Source organism: Petromyzon marinus, chromosome 42 (genome assembly GCF_048934315.1).
Source record: "Petromyzon marinus isolate PM22_M1 ecotype Great Lakes invasive population chromosome 42, UKy_Petmar_22M1.pri1.0, whole genome shotgun sequence".
Taxonomy (NCBI): Eukaryota; Metazoa; Chordata; class Hyperoartia; order Petromyzontiformes; family Petromyzontidae; genus Petromyzon; species Petromyzon marinus.
In genome coordinates this window covers 2,159,418-2,167,858 of record NC_133708.1, presented here as the reverse complement: position 1 = coordinate 2,167,858, position 8,441 = coordinate 2,159,418, and positions in this window count along the sequence as shown.

Sequence of the window (8,441 nt, the reverse complement as noted above, 5' to 3'; positions counted from 1 at the left end):
TGTTATGCCTGCTCTCAGAAGTGGCTTGCAGCCCTTTTTTATTACTCTTAGTAAGAATAATAAGAACCTCTATTTAATAAAGTGCCATTCATATTGAAGTATCTCAAAGCGCTGTAATGAAGCCACCCCGAGCAGAGACAGCCAATGACAAAGGTGACCCGTGTAGCCTGCACGGGTTGTTTGTTGGTGATGGGAGCAAGTGCTGCTAGCGAGTAGAAACCTACGAAGGGCGAGACGGGGCGCACGAGGTTGTGCGAAGTGGCTAGCACCACGCCCGACCGCCTTTGTCTCCCCGGTAGCGATGTTTACACACCGCGCCAGGTACTCAATTGAAGGCTGAGTCCACCTGGGCGAGGCTCAGGACCTGTTCGGTTATCGGTAACTTATGTTGGCTGAGAGCGGGAATCTAACTCCGAACGCCTAGTTCACAGCGCAGTGGCCTAACCACTGCGCCACCGCTCCCCTAGCGATTGCAATACCATGTCACGTGGTGTGCGACGTCTTCAGACTGGCCGAGAAGGCGCAATTATTGCCGTTGTTTGTCACGAAGTTTTGAGAATTAACACTGCCCATAGACTAACACTGCCCATAGACTAACACTGCCCATAGACTAACACTGCCCATAGACTAACACTGCCCATAGACTCACACTGCCCATAGACTAACACTGCCCATAGACTAACACTGCCCATAGACTAACACTGCCCATAGACTAACACTGCCCATAGACTAACACTGCCCATAGACTAACACTGCCCATAGACTAACACTGCCCATAGACTAACACTGCCGATAGACTAACACTGCCCATAGACTAACACTGCACATAGACTAACACTGCCCATAGACTAACACTGCCCATAGACTAACACTGCCTAGTGGGGGGACGGTGGCCACGTGGGGGGGGGGGCGGGGGGGTTGTGGGGTGGTGGTGGCCTAGTGCACGGGGGGGGGGCTAGTGGTGTGGGGGGGAGGAGGAGTTAGTGTGGGTGGTGGTGGGGGGGGGGACAATGGTAACTTTTCTCAACGCTCTCTTCCGACGACGATGATTTATCGGGGAGGCCGCCGCTCCGCACCGTCACCTGCGGGCGGGCGCCCGAGCGTGCCAGCGGAGACCCAAACCGCGTTCACACCCCGCGCGCTCGCACAGCCGCAGCTAAAGGTCCCCCGCATAGCCTCGACAGCACCACGGGGCCAAGTGCCGTGAGGGCGGAAGCTGTCAAGGACCGCACCACGCCCCAACCCGGCCGCCTTTGTCTCTCTCCGGTGCTGATCGGTTCTTCCGGTCTTCTGTCTCTTTCGCAATGTTAGACTATAGGCAATGTTAGTCTATGGGTAATGTTAGTCTATGGGCAATGGTAATCTATGGGCAATGTTAGTCTATGGGTAATGTTAGTCTACGAGCAATGTTAGACTATGGGTAATGTTAGTCTATGGGCAATGTTAGTCTATGGGTAATGTTAGTCTATGGGCAATGTTTGTCTATGGGTAATGTCAGTCTATGGGTAATGTTAGACTATGGGCAATGCTAGACTATGGGTAATGCTAATCTATGGGCAATTTCAGTATATGGGCAATGTTAGTCTATGAGCAATGCTAGTCTATGGGTAATGTTAGTCTATAGGTAATGTTAGTCTATGGGCAATGTTAGTCTATGGGCAATGTGAGTCTATGGGCAATGTTAGTCTATGGGCAATGTTAGTATATGGGCAATGTTAGTCTATGGGTAATGTTAGTCTATGGGCAATGTTAGTCTATGGGTAATGTTAGTCTATGGGTAAAGTTAGACTATGGGCAATGTTAGACTATGGGTAATGTTAATCTATGGGCAATTTCAGTATATGGGCAATGTTAGTCTATGAGCAATGTTAGTCTATGGGTAATGTTAGTCTATGGGTAATGTTAGTCTATGGGTAATGTTAGTCTATGGGCAATGTTAGACTATGGGCAATGTTAGACTATGGGCAATGTTAGACTATGGGCAATGTTAGACTATAGGCAATGTTTAGACTATGGGCAATGTTAATCTATGGGCAATGTTAGTCTATGGGCAATGTTAGTCTATGGGCAATGTTAGTCTATGGGTAATGTTAGACTATGGGTAATGTTAGACTATGGTCAATGTTAGACAATGGGCAATGTTAGACTATGGGCAATCTTAGACTATGGGCAATGTTAGACTATGGGCAATGTTAGACTATGGGCAATGTTAGACTTTGGGCAATGTTAGACTATGGGCAATGTTAGACTATGGGCAATGTTAGACTATGGGTAATGTTAGACTTTGGGCAATGTTAGGCTATGGGCAATGTTAGACTATGGGCAATGTTAGACTATTGGCAATGTTAGACTATTGGCATAGTTATACTATGGGTAATGTTAGACTATGGTTAATGTTAGACTTTGGGCAATGTTAGACTATGGGTAATGTTAGACTTTGGGCAATGTTATACTATGGGCAATGTTAGACTATGGGTAATGTTAGACTTTGGGCAATGTTAGACTTTGGACAATGTTAGTCTATGGGTAATGTTAGACTATGGGCAATGTTAGACTTTGGGCAATGTTAGACTATGGGCAATGTTAGTCTTTGGGCAATGTTAGACTATTGGCAATGTTAGACTATGGGCAATGTTAGACTATTGGCAATGTTAGACTATGGGTAATGTTAGACTATGGGCAATGTTAGACTATGGGCAATGTTAATCTATGGGCAATTTCAGTATATGGGCAATGTTAGTCTATGAGCAATGTTAGTCTATGGGTAATGTTAGTCTATGGGTAATGTTAGTCTATGGGTAATGTTAGTCTATGGGCAATGTTAGACTATGGGCAATGTTAGACTACGGGCAATGTTAGACTATGGGCAATGTTAGACTATAGGCAATGTTAGACTATGGGCAATGTTAGTCTATGGGTAATGTTAGACTATGGGCAATGTTAGACTTTGGGCAATCTTAGACTATGGGCAATGTTAGTCTTTGGGCAATGTTAGACTATTGGCAATGTTAGACTATGGGCAATGTTAGACTATTGGCAATGTTAGACGATGGGTAATGTTAGAGTATGGGCAATGTTAGACTATGGGCAATGTTAATCTATGGGCAATTTCAGTATATGGGCAATGTTAGTCTATGAGCAATGTTAGTCTATGGGTAATGTTAGTCTATGGGTAATGTTAGTCTATGGGTAATGTTAGTCTATGGGCAATGTTAGACTATGGGCAATGTTAGACTATGGGCAATGTTAGACTATGGGCAATGTTAGACTATAGGCAATGTTAGACTATGGGCAATGTTAATCTATGAGCAATGTTAGTCTATGGGCAATGATAGTCTATGGGCAATGTAAGTCTATGGGTAATGTTGGATTATGGGTAATGTTAGTCTATGGGCAATGTTAGACTATGGGTAATGTTAGTCTATGGGTAATGTTAGTCTATGGGTAATGTTAGTCTATGGGCAATGTTAGTCTATGGGTAATGTTAGTCTATGGGCAATGTGAGTCTATGGGTAATGTTAGTCTATGGGTAATGCTAGTCTATGGGCATTGTTAGTATATGAGTAATGTTAGTCTATGGGCAATGTTTGTCTATGGGTAATGTCAGTCTATGGGTAATGTTAGACTATGGGCAATGCTAGACTATGGGTAATGTTAATCTATGGGCAATTTCAGTATATGGGCAATGTTAGTCTATGAGCAATGTTAGTCTATTTGTAATGTTAGTCTATGGGTAATGTTAGTCTATGGGCAATGTTAGTCTATGGGCAATGTGAGTCTATGGGCAATGTTAGTCTATGGGTAATGTTAGTCTATGGGTAATGTTAGACTATGGGCAATGTTAGACTATGGGTAATGTTAATCTATGGGCAATTTCAGTATATGGGCAATGTTAGTCTATGAGCAATGTTAGTCTATGGGTAATGTTAGTCTATGGGTAATGTTAGTCTATGGGTAATGTTAGTCTATGGGCAATGTTAGACTATGGACAATGTTAGACTATGGGCAATGTTAGACTATGGGCAATGTTAGACTATAGGCAATGTTAGACTATGGGCAATGTTAATCTATGGGCAATGTTAGTCTATGGGCAATGTTAGTCTATGGGCAATGTTAGTCTATGGGTAATGTTAGACTATGGGTAATGTTAGACTATGGTCAATGTTAGACAATGGGCAATGTTAGACTTTGGGCAATGTTAGACTATGGGCAATGTTAATCTATGGGCAATTTCAGTATATGGGCAATGTTAGTCTATGAGCAATGTTAGTCTATGGGTAATGTTAGTCTATGGGTAATGTTAGTCTATGGGTAATGTTAGTCTATGGGCAATGTTAGACTATGGGCAATGTTAGACTATGGGCAATGTTAGACTATGGGCAATGTTAGACTATAGGCAATGTTAGACTATGGGCAATGTTAATCTATGGGCAATGTTAGTCTATGGGCAATGTTAGTCTGTGGGCAATGTAAGTCTATGGGTAATGTTAGATTATGGGTAATGTTAGTCTATGGGTAACGTTAGTCTACGAGCAATGTTAGACTATGGGTAATGTTAGTCTATGGGTAATGTTAGTCTATGGGCAATGTTAGTATATGAGTAATGTTAGTCTATGGGCAATGTTTGTCTATGGGTAATGTTAGTCTATGGGTAATGTTAGTCTATGGGCAATGTTAGTCTATGGGTAATGTTAGTCTATGGGTAACGTTAGTCTACGAGCAATGTTAGACTATGGGTAATGTTAGTCTATGGGTAATGTTAGTCTATGGGCAATGTTAGTATATGAGTAATGTTAGTCTATGGGCAATGTTTGTCTATGGGTAATGTTAGTCTATGGGTAATGTTAGTCTATGGGTAATGTTAGTCTATGGGGAATGTTATTATATGAGTAATGTTAGTCTATGGGCAATGTTTGTCTATGGGTAATGTCAGTCTATGGGTAATGTTAGACTATGGGCAATGGTAGACTATGGGTAATGTTAATCTATGGGCAATTTCAGTATATGGGCAATGTTAGTCTATGAGCAATGTTAGTCTATTTGTAATGTTAGTCTATGGGTAATGTTAGTATATGGGCAATGTTAGTCTATGGGCAATGTGAGTATATGGACAATGTTAGTCTATTGGCAACGTTAGTATATGGGCAATGTTAGTCTATGGGTAATGTTAGTCTATGGACAATGTTAGTCTATGGGTAATGTTAGTCTATGGGTAATGTTAGACTATGGGCAATGTTAGACTATGGGTAATGTTAATCTATGGGCAATTTCAGTATATGGGCAATGTTAGTCTATGAGCAATGTTAGTCTATGGGTAATGTTAGTCTATGGGTAATGTTAGTATATGGGTACTGTTAGTCTATGGGCAATGTTAGACTATGGGCAATGTTGGACTATAGGCAATGTTAGACTATGGGCAATGTTAATCTATGGGCAATGTTAGTCTATGGGCAATGTTAGTCTATGGGCAATGTTAGTCTATGGGTAATGTTAGACTATGGGTAATGTTAGACTATGGGCAATGTTAGACTATGGGCAATGTTAGACTTTGGGCAATGTTAGACTATGGGCAATGTTAGACTATGGGCAATGTTAGACTATGGGTAATGTTAGACTTTGGGCAATGTTAGGCTATGGGCAATGTTAGACTATGGGCAATGTTAGACTATTGGCAATGTTAGACTATTGGCATAGTTATACTATGGGTAATGTTAGACTATGGTTAATGTTAGACTTTGGGCAATGTTAGACTATGGGTAATGTTAGACTTTGGGCAATGTTATACTATGGGCAATGTTAGACTATGGGTAATGTTAGACTTTGGGCAATGTTAGACTTTGGACAATGTTAGTCTATGGGTAATGTTAGACTATGGGCAATGTTAGACTTTGGGCAATGTTAGACTATGGGCAATGTTAGTCTTTGGGCAATGTTAGACTATTGGCAATGTTAGACTATGGGCAATGTTAGACTATTGGCAATGTTAGACTATGGGTAATGTTAGACTATGGGCAATGTTAGACTATGGGCAATGTTAATCTATGGGCAATTTCAGTATATGGGCAATGTTAGTCTATGAGCAATGTTAGTCTATGGGTAATGTTAGTCTATGGGTAATGTTAGTCTATGGGTAATGTTAGTCTATGGGCAATGTTAGACTATGGGCAATGTTAGACTATGGGCAATGTTAGACTATGGGCAATGTTAGACTATAGGCAATGTTAGACTATGGGCAATGTTAGTCTATGGGTAATGTTAGACTATGGGCAATGTTAGACTTTGGGCAATCTTAGACTATGGGCAATGTTAGTCTTTGGGCAATGTTAGACTATTGGCAATGTTAGACTATGGGCAATGTTAGACTATTGGCAATGTTAGACGATGGGTAATGTTAGAGTATGGGCAATGTTAGACTATTGGCAATGTTAGACGATGGGTAATGTTAGAGTATGGGCAATGTTAGACTATGGGCAATGTTAATCTATGGGCAATTTCAGTATATGGGCAATGTTAGTCTATGAGCAATGTTAGTCTATGGGTAATGTTAGTCTATGGGTAATGTTAGTCTATGGGTAATGTTAGTCTATGGGCAATGTTAGACTATGGGCAATGTTAGACTATGGGCAATGTTAGACTATGGGCAATGTTAGACTATAGGCAATGTTAGACTATGGGCAATGTTAATCTATGAGCAATGTTAGTCTATGGGCAATGTTAGTCTATGGGCAATGTAAGTCTATGGGTAATGTTGGATTATGGGTAATGTTAGTCTATGGGCAATGTTAGACTATGGGTAATGTTAGTCTATGGGTAATGTTAGTCTATGGGTAATGTTAGTCTATGGGCAATGTTAGTCTATGGGTAATGTTAGTCTATGGGCAATGTGAGTCTATGGGTAATGTTAGTCTATGGGTAATGTTAGTCTATGGGCATTGTTAGTATATGAGTAATGTTAGTCTATGGGCAATGTTTGTCTATGGGTAATGTCAGTCTATGGGTAATGTTAGACTATGGGCAATGCTAGACTATGGGTAATGTTAATCTATGGGCAATTTCAGTATATGGGCAATGTTAGTCTATGAGCAATGTTAGTCTATTTGTAATGTTAGTCTATGGGTAATGTTAGTCTATGGGCAATGTTAGTCTATGGGCAATGTGAGTCTATGGGCAATGTTAGTCTATGGGTAATGTTAGTCTATGGGTAATGTTAGACTATGGGCAATGTTAGACTATGGGTAATGTTAATCTATGGGCAATTTCAGTGTATGGGCAATGTTAGTCTATGAGCAATGTTAGTCTATGGGTAATGTTAGTCTATGGGTAATGTTAGTCTATGGGTAATGTTAGTCTATGGGCAATGTTAGACTATGGACAATGTTAGACTATGTGCAATGTTAGACTATGGGCAATGTTAGACTATAGGCAATGTTAGACTATGGGCAATGTTAATCTATGGGCAATGTTAGTCTATGGGCAATGTTAGTCTATGGGCAATGTTAGTCTATGGGTAATGTTAGACTATGGGTAATGTTAGACTATGGTCAATGTTAGACAATGGGCAATGTTAGACTTTGGGCAATGTTAGACTATGGGCAATGTTAATCTATGGGCAATTTCAGTATATGGGCAATGTTAGTCTATGAGCAATGTTAGTCTATGGGTAATGTTAGTCTATGGGTAATGTTAGTCTATGGGTAATGTTAGTCTATGGGCAATGTTAGACTATGGGCAATGTTAGACTATGGGCAATGTTAGACTATGGGCAATGTTAGACTATAGGCAATGTTAGACTATGGGCAATGTTAATCTATGGGCAATGTTAGTCTATGGGCAATGTTAGTCTGTGGGCAATGTAAGTCTATGGGTAATGTTAGATTATGGGTAATGTTAGTCTATGGGTAACGTTAGTCTACGAGCAATGTTAGACTATGGGTAATGTTAGTCTATGGGTAATGTTAGTCTATGGGCAATGTTAGTATATGAGTAATGTTAGTCTATGGGCAATGTTTGTCTATGGGTAATGTTAGTCTATGGGTAATGTTAGTCTATGGGCAATGTTAGTCTATGGGTAATGTTAGTCTATGGGTAACGTTAGTCTACGAGCAATGTTAGACTATGGGTAATGTTAGTCTATGGGTAATGTTAGTCTATGGGCAATGTTAGTATATGAGTAATGTTAGTCTATGGGCAATGTTTGTCTATGGGTAATGTTAGTCTATGGGTAATGTTAGTCTATGGGTAATGTTAGTCTATGGGGAATGTTATTATATGAGTAATGTTAGTCTATGGGCAATGTTTGTCTATGGGTAATGTCAGTCTATGGGTAATGTTAGACTATGGGCAATGGTAGACTATGGGTAATGTTAATCTATGGGCAATTTCAGTATATGGGCAATGTTAGTCTATGAGCAATGTTAGTCTATTTGTAATGTTAGTCTATG